This window comes from Salvelinus alpinus, chromosome 11, assembly GCF_045679555.1.
Source record: "Salvelinus alpinus chromosome 11, SLU_Salpinus.1, whole genome shotgun sequence".
NCBI lineage: Eukaryota > Metazoa > Chordata > Actinopteri > Salmoniformes > Salmonidae > Salvelinus > Salvelinus alpinus.
In genome coordinates, this window is record NC_092096.1 from 16,692,736 (window position 1) to 16,713,590 (window position 20,855).

The 20,855-nt window shown below is 47.1% G+C and overlaps 1 protein-coding gene across 5 annotated transcripts in view; it reads right to left on the minus strand.

The window, feature by feature from the left end:
* Positions 1-17,370, minus strand: part of LOC139533638 (ELKS/Rab6-interacting/CAST family member 1-like) — a 619,530-nt gene extending 602,160 nt beyond the window's left edge. For all 5 annotated transcript variants that reach the window (XM_071331836.1, XM_071331835.1, XM_071331834.1 and 2 more), the window contains exon 1: positions 17,207-17,370. The gene's annotated coding sequence lies outside the window, so the exon portion shown is untranslated. The remainder of the gene's footprint in view (positions 1-17,206) is intronic.
* Positions 17,371-20,855: the final 3,485 nt, after the last annotated feature.

Genomic DNA, 20,855 nt, shown 5'->3' on the forward strand with positions numbered 1-20,855 from the left:
AGGGCAAACCACATACAAAATGTCAGGGTGATGTCGGCTCTAGATAAAGCTCAGGGCTGAATTAAACGTTCACGTGGGTTCTAGTCAACTCATGAGATATAAACAGTTTAAAGAGATCATAGATCTTTGTTAATAATGTTCAAAAACAACAAAGAAGGCTTGTGTATTTCAGAGCATGAATTTCAAGATGAATATTGCTTCCTCTCCAAGCAGTTACAAATAACTCTGATATACAGTCGTTTCTGATTTAATACAGCGCCTTCAGAAAGCATTCAAACCCCTTGACTTGACATGTTGTGCCACAGATCTACACACAATACCCCATCATGTCAAAGTGGATTATTTATTATTTTATTACAAATGAATAAACATTTAAAATCTGAAATGTCTTGAGTCTATTAGTTTGTGGTTGTATTATCACATGCACCAGTCTTGGAAGCTCTAAACCCAACAACACAGTCATCAATAACAACACAGTCATCAATAACAACACAGTCATCAATAACAACGCAGTGATCAATAACAACACAGTGATCAATAACAACACAGTGATCAATAACAACGCAGTCATCAATAACAACGCAGTCATCAATAACAACACAGTCATCAATAACAACACAGTGACCAATAACAACACAGTCATCAATAACAACACAGTCATCAATAACAACACAGTCATCAATAACAACACAGTCATCAATAACAACGCAGTCATCAATAACAACGCAGTCATCAATAACAACACAGTCATCAATAACAACACAGTCATCAATAACAACACAGTCATCAATAACAACACAGTCATCAATAACAACACAGTCATCAATAACAACGCAGTGATCAATAACAACGCAGTGATCAATAACAACGCAGTGATCAATAACAACGCAGTGATCAATAACAACGCAGTGATCAATAACAACACAGTCATCAATAACAACACAGTCATCAATAACAACACAGTCATCAATAACAACACAGTCATCAATAACAACAGTCATCAATAACAACGCAGTCATCAATAACAACGCAGTGATCAATAACAACACAGTCATCAATTACAACGCAGTCATCAATTACAACGCAGTCATCAATAACAACGCAGTGATCAATAACAACACAGTGATCAATAACAACACAGTGATCAATAACAACACAGTCATCAATAACAACGCAGTCATCAATAACAACACAGTCATCAATAACAACACAGTCATCAATAACAACACAGTCATCAATAACAACACAGTCATCAATAACAACGCAGTCATCAATAACAACACAGTCATCAATAACAACACAGTGACCAATAACAACACAGTCATCAATAACAACACAGTCATCAATAACAACACAGTCATCAATAACAACACAGTCATCAATAACAACACAGTCATCAATAACAACACAGTCATCAATAACAACGCAGTCATCAATAACAACGCAGTCATCAATAACAACGCAGTCATCAATAACAACACAGTCATCAATAACAACACAGTCATCAATAACAACACAGTCATCAATAACAACACAGTCATCAATAACAACACAGTCATCAATAACAACACAGTCATCAATAACAACACAGTGATCAATAACAACACAGTGATCAATAACAACACAGTGATCAATAACAACACAGTCATCAATAACAACACAGTCATCAATAACAACACAGTCATCAATAACAACACAGTCATCAATAACAACACAGTCATCAATAACAACACAGTGATCAATAACAACACAGTCATCAATAACAACACAGTCATCAATAACAACACAGTCATCAATAACAACACAGTCATCAATAACAACACAGTCATCAATGTGTTACTAGAAATAACAAGAAGTAGAACAGGAACACACAAGAGATACGAAGAACACGATGAAGTAAGTCAGCAGACTATATACAGGGTCAGTTCCAGTACCATATTTACAGAGATACTGGAGTGATGGAGGTAGATATGTATAGGGGTAAGGTGACAGGGATACTGGAGTGATGGAGGTAGATATGTATAGGGGTAAGGTGACAGGGATACTGGAGTGATGGAGGTAGATATGTATAGGGGTAAGGTGACAGGGATACTGGAGTGATGGAGGTAGATATGTATAGGGGTAAGGTGACAGGGATACTGGAGTGATGGAGGTAGATATGTATAGGGGTAAGGTGCCAGGGATACTGGAGTGATGGAGGTAGATATGTATAGGGGTAAGGTGACAGGGATACTGGAGTGATGGAGGTAGATATGTATAGGGGTAAGGTGACAGGGATACTGGAGTGATGGAGGTAGATATGTATAGGGGTAAGGTGACAGGGATACTGGAGTGATGGAGGTAGATATGTATAGGGGTAAGGTGACAGGGATACTGGAGTGATGGAGGTAGATATGTATAGGGGTAAGGTGACAGGGATACTGGAGTGATGGAGGTAGATATGTATAGGGGTAAGGTGACTAGGCATCAGGATATACAGTACCAGTCAAAAGTTTGGACACACCTACTCATTCAAGGGTTTTTCTTTATTTTTACTATTTTCTACATTGTAGAATAATAGTGAAGACATCAAAACTATGAAATAACACATATGGAATCATGTATTAACAAAAAAAGTGTTAAACAAATAAAATATATTTTAGATTCTTCAAAGTAGCCACCCTTTGCCTTGATGACAGCTTTGCATTCTCTCAACCAGCTTCACCTGGAATGCTTTTCCAACAGTCTTGAAGGAATTCCCACATATGCTGAGCACTTGTTGGCTGCTTTTCCTTCACTCTGCAGTCCAACTCATCCCAAACAATCTCAATTGGGTTGAGGTTGGGTGATTGTGGAGGCAGCAGCAGGGAACAGAGCTGGGGAACTGACAAATATAGAGGAGGTAATAAACAGGTGATGAGTGATGCCAGGTGAGTCCGATATCGCTGATGCGCGTGACGAGGGAAGGCAGGTGTTCGTAATAGATGGCAGGAGTGCGTGATGCAGGGCAGCCTGGCGCCCTCAAGCGCCGGAGGGGGGGGAGCAGACGTGACAGTTACACTTTGGATGGTGCATCAATACACCCAATCAATACAAAGATACAGGTGTCCTTCCTAACTCTGTTGGTGGAGAGGAAGGAAAGGGATATTTATTTATTATGAGGCTAATGGTGATTTTAAAACAGTTACAGTTTAATGGCTATGATAGGAGATAACTGGGCATGGATCAACAACATTGTAGTTACTCCACAATACTAACATAAATGATAGAGTGAAAAGAAGGAAAATTTGGCAAAGAAATTCATTTTTTGTCCTGATTACAAAGTGATGTGTTGTATTTCATTTGCCCCAAACATATCACTGAGTACCACACTCCATATTTTCAAGCATGGTGGTGGCAGCATCATGTTATGAGTATGCTCATCATTAAAGGTTGGGGAGTTTTTCAGGATAAAAAATAAATGGAATAGAGCTAAGCAGAAGAAAAATCCTAGAGGAAAAACTGGTTCAGTCTTCCAACAGACACTGGGAGACAAATTCACCTTTCAGCAGGAAAATAACCTAAAACACACTGCTCACCAAGACGACAGTGAATGTTCCTGAGTGGCCTAGTTAAAGTTTTGACTTCGCCCTTTCCTGCAGTCAATGACCAGCAGCACCCTCTTTGGTCTCATGGGTGGAATGTTATTAATATGTTTCATCATTTCATCATTAATAAAGATGTTGTTGATTTTTTACAATGAAAATTCGGTGTTGTCAGTTTTGTTATATTTCAGTGTTCTGTGATGTACAGTGGGGAGAACAAGTATTTGATACACTGACGATTTTGCAGGTTTTCCTACTTACAAAGCATGTAGAGGTCTGTAATTTTTATCATAGGTACACTTCAACTGTGAGAGAAGGAATCTAAAACAAAAATCCAGAAAATCACATTGTATGATTTTTAAGTAATTAATTTGCATTTTATTGCATGACATAAGTATTTGATACATCAGAAAAGCAGAACTGAATATTTGGTACAGAAACCTTAGTTTGCAATTACAGAGATCATACGTTTCCTGTAGTTCTTGACCAGGTTTGCACACACTGCAGCAGGGATTTTGGCCCACTCCTCCATACAGACCTTCTCCAGATCCTTCAGGTTTCGGGGCTGTCGCTGGGCAATACGGACTTTCGGCTCCCTCCAAAGATTTTCTATTGGGTTCAGGTCTGGAGACTGGCTAGGCCACTCCAGGACCTTGAGATGCTTCTTACGGAGCCACTCCTTAGTTGCCCTGGCTGTGTGTTTCGGGTCGTTGTCATGCTGGAAGACCCAGCCACGACCCATCTTCAATGCTCTTACTGAGGGAAGGAGGTTTTTGGTCAAGATCTCGCGATACATGGCCCCATCCATCCTCCCCTCAATACGGTGCAGTCGTCCTGTCCCCTTTGCAGAAAAGCATCCCCAAAGAATGATGTTTCCACCTCCATGCTTCACGGTTGGGATGGTGTTCTTGGGGTTGTACTCATCCTTCTATTCCTCCAAACACGGCGAGTGGAGTTTAGAGCAAAAAGCTCTATTTTTGTCTCATCAGACCACATGACCTTCTCCCATTCCTCCTCTGGATCATCCAGATGGTCATTGGCAAACTTCAGACGGGCCTGGACATGCGCTGGCTTGAGCAGGGGGACCTTGCGTGCGCTGCAGGATTTTAATCCATGACGGCGTAGTGTGTTACTAATGGTTTTCTTTGAGACTGTGGTCCCAGCTCTCTTCAGGTCATTGACCAGGTCCTGCCGTGTAGTTCTGGGCTGATCCCTCACATTCCTCATGATCATTGATGCCCCACGAGGTGAGATCTTGCATGGAGCCCCAGACCGAGGGTGGCTTGACCGTCATCTTGAACTTCTTCCATTTTCTAATAATTGTGCCAACAGTTGTTGCCTTCTCACCAAGCTGCTTGCCTATTGTCCTGTAGCCCATCCCAGCCTTGTACAGGTCTACAATTTATCCCTGATGTCCTTACACAGCTCTCTGGTCTTGGCCATTGTGGAGAGGTTGGAGTCTGTTTGATTGAGTGTGTGGACAGGTGTCTTTTATACAGGTAACGAGTTCAAACAGGTGCAGTTAATACAGGTAATGAGTGGAGAACAGGAGGGCTTCTTAAAGAAAAACTAACAGGTCTGTGAGAGCCGGAATTCTTACTGGTTGGTAGGTGATCAAATACTTATGTCATGCAATAAAATGCTAATTAATTACTTAAAAATCATACAATGTGATTTTCTGGATTTTTGTTTTAGATTCCGTCTCTCACAGTTGAAGTGTACCTATGATAAAAATGACAGACCTCTACATGCTTTGTAAGTAGGAAAACCTGCAAAATCGGCAGTGTATCAAATACTTGTTCTCCCCACTGTATATAAAGTGTAATATTGGGAAGCAAACTCAAAATGTAATACATTTCAACAGTATATCTGACATGGTACAGGTGTCTTCTTTTTTTAAGCCCATAACCAACTTTGTTTCAAAGTAGTTTTGTTTAAGACGACCAAGAATCCCTCTGTGTGACCCTGATTTAGCCCACTGCAGATACAAGTTCAATCGGCTTGGAAATCTATGCCAAGACTTGAAAATGGCTGTCTTGAATACTTATTGACTCAAGACATTTCAGCGTTTTATTTGTAATTAATTTTTGCACATTTCTAAAAACACAATTCCACTTTGACATGGTGGGTAAGTCAGTGACAAATAATACATTTTAAATTCAGGTTGAAATACAACAAAATGTGGAAAAAGTCAATACTCCTCCCTGGTCAAGTCAAGGGTTGTGAATCCTCCTCCCTGGTCTGTCAGACAGTGTATTTATAGAAATCAACTCACGCCTTCAAATCCACCTCTAGCTACCTGTTAGCTCTGATCTCAGAACTATCCAGCTCTCTCTTTCTGTCTCCCCCTCTCTCTCGCTGTCCCCCCCTCTCTGTCTGTCCCCCTATCTCTCTTTCCTCTCTCGCTGTCTCCCCCCCCCCCCTCTCTCTCTGACCCCCCTCTCTCTCTGTCCCCCCTCTCTCTCGCTGACCCCCCTCTCTCTTTCCTCTCTCTGTCCGCCTATCTCTCTCTCTTTCTGTCTCTCTCTCTCTGTCAGACTCTCTCTCTCTCTTTCCCTCCCTTCATCCCTCTCTCTCTCAAGTCAGATCTTGAGATCCTCTACCTGCCACCACTGATCTCAGACCAGTCCCTGAGACCAGCTCACTTTAATTCCTCCATTAGCTGCAGAGGGAAATATCCTGTAATTGTGTAAGACAGACCTGACCTAGTGACTGACTGAGGGCATATTCAAAGCAACAACATTACACACTAACTACAGTTGGTCATGTGTAAGTCAACACAATTTGTTCCACACATAAATAAAGTGAAATGTTAAAGTCTCCAAGGAGAGAGAGGGGAAGGGAGAGAGAGGGGAAGGGAGAGGGAGAGGGAGAGAGAGGGGAAGGGAGAGAGAGGGGAAGGGAGAGAGAGGGGAAGGGAAAGGGAGAGGGAGAGAGAGGGGAAGGGAGAGAGAGGGGAAGGGAGAGGGGAAGGGAGAGAAAGGGAGAGGGGAAGGGAGAGAAAGGGGAAGGGAGAGAAAGGGAGAGGGGAAGGGAAAGAAAGGGAGAGAAAGGGAGAGAAAGGGAGAGTTTTGGTTTCTTGTCTATTTCATTTGCTTTGGCAATGTAAACATTAGTTTCCCATGCTGATAAAGCCATTTGAATTGAGAGAGAGAGACAATGAAGAGGCAGGAAGTCATTGTGTTGATGAAGCTCCTGGTGCAGGACAGGTGTATATCACTCCCTGTCGCCTCGACAACCACATAGCCTACCTAGCCGATAGCTACAGTACTGTACATGCTATCCGTAGCATCATAACAGGAACAGCTATAGTACTGTACATGCTATCCGTAGCATCATAACAGGAACAGCTATAGTACTGTACATGCTATCCGTAGCATCACAACAGGAACAGCTACAGTACTGTACATGCTATCCGTAGCATCACAACAGGAACAGCTATAGTACTGTACATGCTATCCGTAGCATCATAACAGGAACAGCTATAGTACTGTACATGCTATCCTTAGCATCATAACAGGAACAGCTATAGTACTGTACATGCTATCCTTAGCATCACAACAGGAACAGCTATAGTACTGTACATGCTATCCGTAGCATCATAACAGGAACAGCTATAGTACTGTACATGCTATCCGTAGCATCACAACAGGAACAGCTACAGTACTGTACATGCTATCCGTAGCAACACAACAGGAACAGCTATAGTACTGTGCATGCTATCCGTAGCAGATACATGCTATCCGTAGCAGCATAACAGGAACAGCTATAGTACTGTGCATGCTATCCGTAGCAGATACATGCTATCCGTAGCAGCATAACAGGAACATTCTTAAATACATTCTGAAGTGCTAACCCCAACTTTTTGGATTCTAGGGGAAACATAGTGTTATTACTGTGTACAAGGCCTACAATACAGCATTATCCTTCTGCTACAATACAGCATTATCCATCGTCTACAGTACAGCATTATCATTCCTCTACAATACATCATTATCATTCCTCTACGGTACAACATTATCCTTCCTCTACAATACAACGTTATCCTTCCTCTACAATACAGCATTATCATTCCTCTACAGTACAGCATTATCCTTCTTGTACAATACAGCATTGTCCTTCATATGCAGTACAGCATTATCCTTCCTATACAAACATGAATATAATTTATCTCACTCTCATTCAGCATTATCCTTATCCATTAGACTCTTTATCTCAGAAAGCCACTAGCAAGTTGATACATGATAACACACACACACACACACACACACACACACACACACACACACACACACACACACACACACACACACACACACACACACACACACACACACACACACACACACACACACACACACACACACACACACACACACACACACACACCACAAGCGCTTATTTTGAGTAAACTTGAAGTTACCGAAGTGAGAGATGACAGGTCTTGACTTGCACATATTGGACTCAACAAACAACTCAGGCAGTAATTTGTACATGGGGCCTCTCTCTCTCTGTCACTTTTACTCTCCTCCTGGGTTAGAGAGAGGGAGTTAGACAGGCTTTGATCTTCTCCGTGATGTACAGTTATAAAGTCAGGCTCCAACCAGGTGTCCACCAGGTACTGGGATAGGGGTCAGAGGGGAGGTGAAACCAGGTGTCCACCAGGTACTGGGATAGGGGTCAGAGGGGAGGTGAAACCAGGTGTCCACCAGGTACTGGGATAGGGGTCAGAGGGGAGGTGAAACCAGGTGTCCACCAGGTACTGGGATAGGGGTCAGAGGGGAGGTGAAACCAGGTGTCCACCAGGTACTGGGATAGGGGTCAGAGGGGAGGTGAAACCAGGTGTCCACCAGGTACTGGGATAGGGGTCAGAGGGGAGGTGAAACCAGGTGTCCACCAGGTACTGGGATAGGGGTCAGAGGGGAGGTGAAACCAGGTGTCCACCAGGTACTGGGATAGGGGTCAGAGGGGAGGTGAAACCAGGTGTCCACCAGGTACTGGGATAGGGGTCAGAGGGGAGGTGAAACCAGGTGTCCACCAGGTACTGGGATAGGGGTCAGAGGGGAGGTGAAACCAGGTGTCCACCAGGTACTGGGATAGGGGTCAGAGGGGAGGTGAAACCAGGTGTCCACCAGGTACTGGGATAGGGGTCAGAGGGGAGGTGAAACCAGGTGTCCACCAGGTACTGGGATAGGGGTCAGAGGGGAGGTGAAACCAGGTGTCCACCAGGTACTGGGATAGGGGTCGAGGGGAGGTGAAACCAGGTGTCCACCAGGTACTGGGATAGGGGTCAGAGGGGAGGTGAAACCAGGTGTCCACCAGGTACTGGGATAGGGGTCAGAGGGGAGGTGAAACCAGGTGTCCACCAGGTACTGGGATAGGGGTCAGAGGGGAGGTGACACCAGGTGTCCACCAGGTACTGGGATAGGGGTCAGAGGGGAGGTGAAACCAGGTGTCCACCAGGTACTGGGATAGGGGTCAGAGGGGAGGTGAAACCAGGTGTCCACCAGGTACTGGGATAGGGGTCAGAGGGGAGGTGAAACCAGGTGTCCACCAGGTACTGGGATAGGGGTCAGAGGGGAGGTGAAACCAGGTGTCCACCAGGTACTGGGATAGGGGTCAGAGGGGAGGTGAAACCAGGTGTCCACCAGGTACTGGGATAGGGGTCAGAGGGGAGGTGAAACCAGGTGTCCACCAGGTACTGGGATAGGGGTCAGAGGGGAGGTGAAACCAGGTGTCCACCAGGTACTGGGATAGGGGTCAGAGGGGAGGTGAAACCAGGTGTCCACCAGGTACTGGGATAGGGGTCAGAGGGGAGGTGAAACCAGGTGTCCACCAGGTACTGGGATAGGGGTCAGAGGGGAGGTGAAACCAGGTGTCCACCAGGTACTGGGATAGGGGTCAGAGGGGAGGTGAAACCAGGTGTCCACCAGGTACTGGGATAGGGGTCAGAGGGGAGGTGACACCAGGTGTCCACCAGGTACTGGGATAGGGGTCAGAGGGGAGGTGAAAACTATAAACCAGGTGTCCACCAGGTACTGGGATAGGGGCCAGAGGGGAGGTGAAAACTATAAACCAGGTGTCCACCAGGTACTGGGATAGGGGTCAGAGGGGAGGTGAAACCAGGTGTCCACCAGGTACTGGGATAGGGAGAAGAGGGGAGGTGAAACCAGGTGTCCACCAGGTACTGGGATAGGGGTAAGAGGGGAGGTGAAACCAGGTGTCCACCAGGTACTGGGATAGGGGTCAGAGGGGAGTTGAAACCAGGTGTCCACCAGGTACTGGGATAGGGGTCAGAGGGGAGGTGAAACCAGGTGTCCACCAGGTACTGGGATAGGGGCCAGAGGGGAGGTGAAACCAGGTGTCCACCAGGTACTGGGATAGGGGTCAGAGGGGAGGTGAAAACTATAAACCAGGTGTCCACCAGGTACTGGGATAGGGGTCAGAGGGGAGGTGAAACCAGGTGTCCACCAGGTACTGGGATAGGGGTAAGAGGGGAGGTGAAACCAGGTGTCCACCAGGTACTGGGATAGGGGCCAGAGGGGAGGTGAAACCAGGTGTCCACCAGGTACTGGGATAGGGGTCAGAGGGGAGGTGAAAACTATAAACCAGGTGTCCACCAGGTACTGGGATAGGGGTCAGAGGGGAGGTGAAACCAGGTGTCCACCAGGTACTGGGATAGGGGTCAGAGGGGAGGTGAAACCAGGTGTCCACCTGGTACTGGAATAGGGGTCAGAGGGGAGGTGAAACCAGGTGTCCACCAGGTACTGGGATAGGGGTCAGAGGGGAGGTGAAACCAGGTGTCCACCTGGTACTGGAATAGGGGTCAGAGGGGAGGTGAAACCAGGTGTCCACCAGGTACTGGGATAGGGGCCAGAGGGGAGGTGAAAACTATAAACCAGGTGTCCACCAGGTACTGGGATAAGAGGGGAGGTGAAACCAGGTGTCCACCAGGTACTGGGATAGGGGTCAGAGGGGAGGTGAAACCAGGTGTCCACCAGGTACTGGGATAGGGGTCAGAGGGGAGGTGAAACCAGGTGTCCACCAGGTACTGGGATAGGGGTCAGAGGGGAGGTGACACCAGGTGTCCACCAGGTACTGGGATAGGGGTCAGAGGGGAGGTGAAACCAGGTGTCCACCAGGTACTGGGATAGGGGTCAGAGGGGAGGTGAAACCAGGTGTCCACCAGGTACTGGGATAGGGGTCAGAGGGGAGATGAAACCAGGTGTCCACCAGGTACTGGGATAGGGGTCAGAGGGGAGGTGAAACCAGGTGTCCACCAGGTACTGGGATAGGGGTCAGAGGGGAGGTGAAACCAGGTGTCCACCAGGTACTGGGATAGGGGTCAGAGGGGAGGTGATACCAGGTGTCCACCAGGTACTGGGATAGGGGTCAGAGGGGAGGTGAAACCAGGTGTCCACCAGGTACTGGGATAGGGGTAAGAGGGGAGGTGAAACCAGGTGTCCACCAGGTACTGGGATAGGGGTCAGAGGGGAGGTGAAACCAGGTGTCCACCAGGTACTGGGATAGGGGTCAGAGGGGAGGTGAAACCAGGTGTCCACCAGGTACTGGGATAGGGGTCAGAGGGGAGGTGAAAACTATTAATCAACAGCTAGAGGGGGTTGTCGTGACTAGTTCACTAAATTTCCATTAAACAAAAAATGTACAGTATGTTATCTATAGTATGTCAATAGTATGCCAATGTCATCCTCTTTCATTCTACACCATTCAAATCATTTTATTTAACCTTTATTTAACTAGGCAAGTCAAAGAACAAATTCTTATTTACAATGATGGCCTACCCCGGCCAAATGATTGCCTACCCCGGCAAAACCCTCCCCTAACCTGGACGACGCTGACATAAGGCCTTACAGTGGAGCAGCCTGGCATAAGGCCTTACAGTGGAGCAGCCTGGCATAAGGCCTTACAGTGGAGCAGCCTGGCATAAGGGCCTTACAGTGGAGCAGCCTGGCATAAGGGCCTTACAGTGGAGCAGCCTGGCATAAGGGCCTTACAGTGGAGCAGCCTGGCATAAGGCCTTACAGTGGTTCAGCCTGGCATAAGGCCTTACAGTGGTTCAGCCTGGCATAAGGCCTTACAGTGGAGCAGCCTGGCATAAGGCCTTACAGTGGAGCAGACTGACATAAGGGCCTTACAGTGGAGCAGCCTGGCATAAGGACCTTACAGTGGAGCAGCCTGGCATAAGGGCCTTACAGTGGAGCAGCCTGACATAATGCCTTACAGTGGAGCAGCCTGGCATAAGGCCTTACAGTGGAGCAGCCTGGCATAAGGGCCTTACAGTGGAGCAGCCTGGCATAAGGCCTTACAGTGGAGCAGCCTGGCATAAGGCCTTACAGTGGAGCAGCCTGGCATAAGGCCTTACAGTGGAGCAGCCTGGCATAAGGCCTTACAGTGGAGCAGCCTGGCATAAGGCCTTACAGTGGAGCAGCCTGGCATAAGGCCTTACAGTGGAGCAGCCTGGCATAAGGGCCTTACAGTGGAGCAGCCTGGCATAAGGCCTTACAGTGGAGCAGCCTGGCATAAGGGCCTTACAGTGGAGCAGCCTGGCATAAGGCCTTACAGTGGAGCAGCCTGGCATAAGGCCTTACAGTGGAGCAGCCTGGCATAAGGCCTTACAGTGGAGCAGCCTGGCATAAGGCCTTACAGTGGAGCAGCCTGGCATAAGGCCTTACAGTGGAGCAGCCTGGCATAAGGCCTTACAGTGGAGCAGACTGACATAAGGGCCTTACAGTGGAGCAGCCTGGCATAAGGCCTTACAGTGGAGCAGCCTGACATAAGGGTCTTACAGTGGAGCAGCCTGACATAAGGGCCTTACATTGGAGCAGCCTGGCATAAAGCCTTACAGTGGAGCAGACTGACATAAGGGCCTTACAGTGGAGCAGCCTGGCATAAGGCCTTACAGTGGAGCAGCCTGACATAAGGGTCTTACAGTGGAGCAGCCTGACATAATGCCTTACAGTGGAGCAGCCTGGCATAAGGCCTTACAGTGGAGCAGCCTGACATAAGGGTCTTACAGTGGAGCAGCCTGACATAAGGGCCTTACATTGGAGCAGCCTGGCATAAGGCCTTACAGTGGAGCAGACTGACATAAGGCCTTACAGTGGAGCAGCCTGGCATAAGGGCCTTACAGTGGAGCAGCCTGGCAAAAGGGCCTTACAGTGGAGCAGCCTGGCATAAGGGCCTTACAGTGGAGCAGCCTGGCATAAGGCCTTACAGTGGAGCAGCCTGGCATAAGGCCTTACAGTGGAGCAGCCTGGCATAAGGGCCTTACAGTGGAGCAGCCTGGCAAAAGGGCCTTACAGTGGAGCAGCCTGGCATAAGGGCCTTACAGTGGAGCAGCCTGGCATAAGGCCTTACAGTGGTTCAGCCTGGCATAAGGCCTTACAGTGGAGCAGCCTGGCATAAGGCCTTACAGTGGAGCAGACTGACATAAGGGCCTTACAGTGGAGCAGCCTGGCATAAGGACCTTACAGTGGAGCAGCCTGGCATAAGGGCCTTACAGTGGAGCAGCCTGACATAATGCCTTACAGTGGAGCAGCCTGGCATAAGGCCTTACAGTGGAGCAGCCTGGCATAAGGCCTTACAGTGGAGCAGCCTGGCATAAGGCCTTACAGTGGAGCAGCCTGGCATAAGGCCTTACAGTGGAGCAGCCTGGCATAAGGGCCTTACAGTGGAGCAGCCTGACATAATGCCTTACAGTGGAGCAGCCTGGCATAAGGCCTTACAGTGGAGCAGCCTGGCATAAGGCCTTACAGTGGAGCAGCCTGGCATAAGGCCTTACAGTGGAGCAGCCTGGCATAAGGCCTTACAGTGGAGCAGCCTGGCATAAGGCCTTACAGTGGAGCAGCCTGGCATAAGGCCTTACAGTGGAGCAGCCTGGCATAAGGCCTTACAGTGGAGCAGCCTGGCATAAGGGCCTTACAGTGGAGCAGCCTGGCATAAGGCCTTACAGTGGAGCAGCCTGGCATAAGGCCTTACAGTGGAGCAGCCTGGCATAAGGCCTTACAGTGGAGCAGCCTGGCATAAGGCCTTACAGTGGAGCAGCCTGGCATAAGGCCTTACAGTGGAGCAGCCTGGCATAAGGCCTTACAGTGGAGCAGACTGACATAAGGGCCTTACAGTGGAGCAGCCTGGCATAAGGCCTTACAGTGGAGCAGCCTGACATAAGGGTCTTACAGTGGAGCAGCCTGACATAAGGGCCTTACATTGGAGCAGCCTGGCATAAAGCCTTACAGTGGAGCAGACTGACATAAGGGCCTTACAGTGGAGCAGCCTGGCATAAGGCCTTACAGTGGAGCAGCCTGACATAAGGGTCTTACAGTGGAGCAGCCTGACATAATGCCTTACAGTGGAGCAGCCTGGCATAAGGCCTTACAGTGGAGCAGCCTGACATAAGGGTCTTACAGTGGAGCAGCCTGACATAAGGGCCTTACATTGGAGCAGCCTGGCATAAGGCCTTACAGTGGAGCAGACTGACATAAGGCCTTACAGTGGAGCAGCCTGGCATAAGGGCCTTACAGTGGAGCAGCCTGGCAAAAGGGCCTTACAGTGGAGCAGCCTGGCATAAGGGCCTTACAGTGGAGCAGCCTGGCATAAGGCCTTACAGTGGTTCAGCCTGGCATAAGGCCTTACAGTGGAGCAGCCTGGCATAAGGCCTTACAGTGGAGCAGACTGACATAAGGGCCTTACAGTGGAGCAGCCTGGCATAAGGACCTTACAGTGGAGCAGCCTGGCATAAGGGCCTTACAGTGGAGCAGCCTGACATAATGCCTTACAGTGGAGCAGCCTGGCATAAGGCCTTACAGTGGAGCAGCCTGGCATAAGGCCTTACAGTGGAGCAGCCTGGCATAAGGCCTTACAGTGGAGCAGCCTGGCATAAGGCCTTACAGTGGAGCAGCCTGGCATAAGGGCCTTACAGTGGAGCAGCCTGACATAATGCCTTACAGTGGAGCAGCCTGGCATAAGGCCTTACAGTGGAGCAGCCTGGCATAAGGCCTTACAGTGGAGCAGCCTGGCATAAGGCCTTACAGTGGAGCAGCCTGGCATAAGGCCTTACAGTGGAGCAGCCTGGCATAAGGCCTTACAGTGGAGCAGCCTGGCATAAGGGCCTTACAGTGGAGCAGCCTGGCATAAGGCCTTACAGTGGAGCAGCCTGGCATAAGGGCCTTACAGTGGAGCAGCCTGGCATAAGGGCCTTACAGTGGAGCAGCCTGGCATAAGGCCTTACAGTGGAGCAGCCTGACATAAGGCCTTACAGTGGAGCAGCCTGGCATAAGGCCTTACAGTGGAGCAGCCTGGCATAAGGGCCTTACAGTGGAGCAGCCTGGCATAAGGCCTTACAGTGGAGCAGCCTGACATAAGGGTCTTACAGTGGAGCAGCCTGACATAAGGGCCTTACAGTGGAGCAGCCTGGCATAAGGCCTTACAGTGGAGCAGACTGACATAAGGGCCTTACAGTGGAGCAGCCTGGCATAAGGCCTTACAGTGGAGCAGCCTGACATAAGGGTCTTACAGTGGAGCAGCCTGACATAATGCCTTACAGTGGAGCAGCCTGGCATAAGGCCTTACAGTGGAGCAGCCTGACATAAGGGTCTTACAGTGGAGCAGCCTGACATAAGGGCCTTACAGTGGAGCAGCCTGGCATAAGGCCTTACAGTGGAGCAGACTGACATAAGGGCCTTACAGTGGAGCAGCCTGGCATAAGGCCTTACAGTGGAGCAGCCTGACATAAGGGTCTTACAGTGGAGCAGCCTGACATAAGGCCTTGAATATGGACTGGGGTAGGGTGACATGTTATTAGGGTCTTATCTCCTCTATAGCAGGTGGGCTCTGACACTGAGACAGACTGTTGGCCCCCTCACAGTGGAGGTAGTACTGAACAACATAACATTCATTCCCTCATTCACTCACTCCTTAATTATCTAGCATACACACAGGCAGACAGACAGGCAGACAGACAGGCAGACTGATAGGCAGACAGACAGGCAGACTGATAGGCAGACAGACAGGCAGACTGACAGGCAGACAGACAGGCAGACTGATAGGCAGACAGGCAGACTTACAGGCAGACTGACAGACATAATCAATTATCAGTCAACTGACTAATCAATGATCAGTCAAAAGGCCAGGACACACAGCATTGTGTAATGTATGACATGTACAACATTAAACAGACCTCAGGAAGTGGAGCTGCAGCACGAGCTAATAAACTAAACACAAAAAAAAGGTGTATGATCTTAAGGTAACTTCTCCGGTAATTAGCAACATCATGAAAAATACAGACGGTGCCTACTGCCGTTACAAACTAGGCCCACTGTAGCCTGATGAAAAATACTACCGTTCAAAGAATAGTAACTGATAAAAAATACAATGTTATTATTCTGTCAAACTAATCTACTTAGGGAGCCGCATTATTACTGAGTAGTTATTAGGCTATTTGAGGTAAACCTAGGTTACATGCAGTGACGCGTGAATAACAAGGGGTCGATGACAACGTTAGCCCCAGCCATGAAGCAACCTGTTGCCCGCTCTGTCTGGAGGATACGAGTAGCCTAGTGGATACCGGGAATAGCCTACAAATACCGCCTCAATCCGTATCGCATACCTCTCACATTTACGTCCAAGTCAATCACGGGTGCGTTGGAATAGGCTACAGTCCATTACACAGGGCGTTTACAAACACTTCAGAAGGTCTAATGTTTAGTCCAGATTGGGTATTCTGGAAGTGAGCCGCGCCAGGGTTGTTCGACTCCAGTGTTTATGGGAGGAGTTGGGGAAATGCCATTTCAACGGGCGGCAACGTTACACTTTGGAGGTAATTCCCTATAAAGAAGTAATTCCCGTAGGAAAACGTGTCGTAGATAAAATAATGAGTCTATCTAATCGGAGCTGTCGTAAATCTTTCTATAGCTTTTGTGTTTTAAACAATAACGTCTGGCTACAATGTTGCCGAATAGGCCTGGCGATAAATGTTTTATCCACACAGCGTAGCAACAATGTAACAATTTGCAACTTGCTGGAATAGGTTGTTGGCTACTCTGTAGAGCGGGTGTCGACTTGCTGTGTTGGCCACGCTGCCAGTTGACAGCTCTTTCGTAAGACTGACAAGTCAAAGACTTAAACCTTTAGAGCAAGACAGTCAAAATGAACCCTCAACAGCAGTCTAGAAGAAGCCTCTCACTACACCGCCGAAAACGCAATGCACTGATTCATAACCGCTTTAGTCGGCTATAAGACTGCCTATTCCTCTGAGGGAACACAGGAATACAGTGAATGGTAGAATACATTGCATACCTACATTGTGTAAAACCCCAGTGAAACCAGACACCTCTTTTCCTCAACTGCTAAATATATTTTCCCTCCTTCTATCTCGCGCTACAGAGGAGCCCAACAACTCGAGATGACAACTAAGTAAAGCTGCGTATAATTATAGTTAATTACAACAGACATGCTGTCAAAACTACCATATAACACCACACACACTCAACACGTGTACATGACTGCTCTTTCCTGAGAGACACACACACACACACACACACACTCACGGCAATTAGACTGTCCACTTCTCAGCCCAGTCAGAAGTGGGCTTCAATCTAGAAATTCACTTTTAAAATGTCACCTACCTTCTTCTCATAAATCCGGTTAGTCCAGTTATGTGAATTATCCGTATCCGGCGTCAGATAGAACCGTTATCCGGTGAGGAACCGTTACAACCGATAGAAAATGCCTCTTTTCGGAGCAGTTGATTTTTTTCTCCTCTATTGCCAGCACTACCAGTAGATCCCCGAGCCAGGGCGCTTCAGTGACGTAAGGATCGGGATGCGCGTTCACGAGAATGGCCTCCCTCCACTCCACCGCCGTACGTGCACGAGTCTTTCAACATCAGACGCAGGCGGGAGAGCGCTATGCTTGAGGTCACTAGAGAAATGAACGGGCTTTCCTCTGTAGCAGAGAGACTTTCACAATAGCACACACTCTATTCTAGACCCTTACTCATGCAGCTCTTTGATTCGTTGCCAGGTATTTCAAACAGGAGAGGGCGCACTTTGGTAAACACTTCCTAACCTAATCACAGATCCTGATAACAGTGTGTTGTCAAAGCCTCTGAAGCTCCGACACTGTTTGGAAACTACAACAAGCGTGTTAATGTAAGGCTAGCCATGTGTAGTGTGCCCATGATATTGTGTCTCATGTACTTTGAGAGCTATACACAGTATTATGTATTTTGTTGCCTACAATTTACTTTTGTGTATGTCTAAGTATGCACATGTGGTGTGTGTAGGCCTGTACAGCAATGTGTTCATTGTAATCCACTGTTCTGATAATTCCAGCTGTCAGTGTTGACGACCTCCCATAGCGTCCCAGTCCAGTCCAGTCCCCTGGCGCCAAGGTGGTGTAGTGTACACACACACACACACACACACACACACACACACACACACACACACACACACACACACACACACACCAGTTGTCACCCACCCAGATGTGGCCCAAGGAATGTGTCTGGTTTGGTCACCTGAGTGGCCATAGACCAAAGCCTTGATCATGAAATGTAATGATTTATTAGTCCAGGTTCTGTTACAGTACAGTTACTAATTACCTGTCCAATGTAATCTGTTACAGTACAGTTACTAATTACCTGTCCAATGTAATCTGTTACAGTACAGTTACTAATTACCTGTCCAATGTAATCTGTTACAGTACAGTTACTAATTACCTGTCCAATGTAATCTGTTACAGTACAGTTACTAATTACCTGTCCAATGTAATCTGTTACAGTACAGTTACTAATTACCTGTCCAATGTAATATGTTACGGTACAGTTACTAATTACCTGTCCAATGTAATCTGTTACAGTACAGTTACTAATTACTTGTCCAATGTAATCTGTTACGGTACAGTTACTAATTACCTGTCCAATGTAATCTGTTACAGTACAGTTACTAATTACCTGTCCAATGTAATCTGTTACAGTACAGTTACTAATTACCTGTCCTAATTACCCAAACTCAGTAACGTAATCTGATTACTTTCAGTTACATTTTGATTAGAAGAACACTAAAAGGATCCATCAATCGCATTTGTCATCACAATGGTGTCTGATTGGTGGTCATCAGTTGGTGTGTCATCACAGTGGTCTCTGATTGGTGGTCATCAGTTGGTGTGTCATCACAGTGGTGTCTGATTGGTGGTCATCAGTTGGTGTGTCATCACAGTGGTGTCTGATTGGTGGTCATCAGTTGGTGTGTCATCACAGTGGTCTCTGATTGATGGTCATCAGTTGGTGTGTCATCACAGTGGTGTCTGACTTGTGGTAATCAGTTGGTGTGTCATCACAGTGGTCTCTGATTGGTGGTCATCAGTTGGTGTGTCATCACAGTGGTCTCTGACTTGTGGTCAGACTTGCTCAGGTGGAATAAACTTAAAGGCCCATTCAGTCAAAAATGTGATGTTCCTGTGTTTTATATACACCGAGTGTACAAAACATTAGGAATACCTTCCTAATATTGAGTTGCACCCCCTTTTGCCGAAAGTGTTCCAGGTGTGTGGAAAGCGTTCCACAGGGATGCTGGTCCATGTTGACTCCATTGATTCCTACAGTTGTGTCAAGTTGGCTGGATGTCCTTTGGGTGGTGGACCATTCTTGATACACACGGGAAACTGTTGAGCGTGAAAAACCCAGCAGCATTGCAGTTCTTGACACACTCAAACCGGTGCGCCTGGCGTTTACTACCATACCCCGTTCAAAGGCACTATCACCCTCTGAATGGCACATACAATCCATGTCTCAATTGTCTCAAGGCTTAAAACTACTTATTTAACCCGTCTCTTCCCCTTCATCTACACTGATTGAAGTGGATTTAACAGGTGACATCAATAAGGGATCATAGCTTTCACCTGGTCAGTCTATGTCATGGAAAGAGCAGGTATTCCTAATGTTTTGTCCACTCAGTGTATATTTCCACACTATGAGGTTGGAATAATACTGTGGAATGGTGAAAATGATGATTATACTCCTTTTAATATAAGAGCTGTTTTTTCAGCCTGAAATTTCAGCCTGTTTTTGGTGGGATGGAGTTTAGGCCTGTCTGGTGAAATCACCAGGTGGTAAATTAATTAATCGATCAATAAGAAAGAGCGTTCCAAACCTCTCTGCCAATAACAGCTAGTTTTCAGTTTTCCCTTCCCAACTCAGACCAATAGAAATTGTTATTTGCCAAGAAGTTATTTTTTGTTTATTTTTGACTATTTTAATTGAAATCACAATAAGGCACTTAATTGTTAGTTAGAAATTATTTGATATTGAGATAAAAACAGCTGCATTGGACCTTTAAACTTGCTCCTTTTTTCAATGCTTAAACTGAATGTCATTGAGAAAACAGGAAGCTGTCATAATGTATTTTTTTTGCAAAACATCCTTTAAAAAAAAAGTAATCCAAGAAGTAATCATCTCGTTTTTCCAAAAGTATCTGTAATCCGATTACAATGTTTTTGCTGGTAACATAAGTGATTACAGTTACAGTTTCTGTTGTAATCAGATTACATGTAACTGATGTCATCATTTACTCCCCGACCGTGTTACTTATCATTAATAAGCACCTTTATTCAGTATCACGTGTCTAAGCACATAGCAGAACATTTGACCAAGACACAGTTGTTGTATGGACTTTATTGATCTCCAATCCAAAATCAAAGCAAGAATCGGCTTTCTATTCCGCAACAAAGCCTCCTTCACTCACGCCGCCAAACTTACCCTAGTAAAACTGACTATCCTACCGATCCTCGACTTCGGCGATGTCATCTACAAAATAGCTTCCAATACTCTACTCAGCAAACTGGATGCAGTTTATCACAGTGCCATCCGTTTTGTTACTAAAGCACCTTATACGACCCACCACTGCGACCTGTATGCCCTAGTCGGCTGGCCCTCGCTACATGTTCGTCATCAGACCCACTGGCTCCAGGTCATCTACAAGGCTATGCTAGGTAAAGTGCCGCCTTATCTCAGTTCACTGGTCACGATGGCTACACCCACCCGCAGCACGCGCTCCAGCAGGTGTATCTCACTGATCATCCCTAAAGCCAAAACCTCATTGGGACGCCTTTCCTTCCAGTTCTCTGCTGCCTGCGACTGGAACGAATTGCAAAAATCTCTGAAGTTGGAGACTTTTATCTCCCTCAACAACTTTAAAAATCTGCTATCCGAGCAGCTAACCGATCGCTGCAGCTGTACATAGTCCATCTGTAAACTACCCACCCAATTTACCT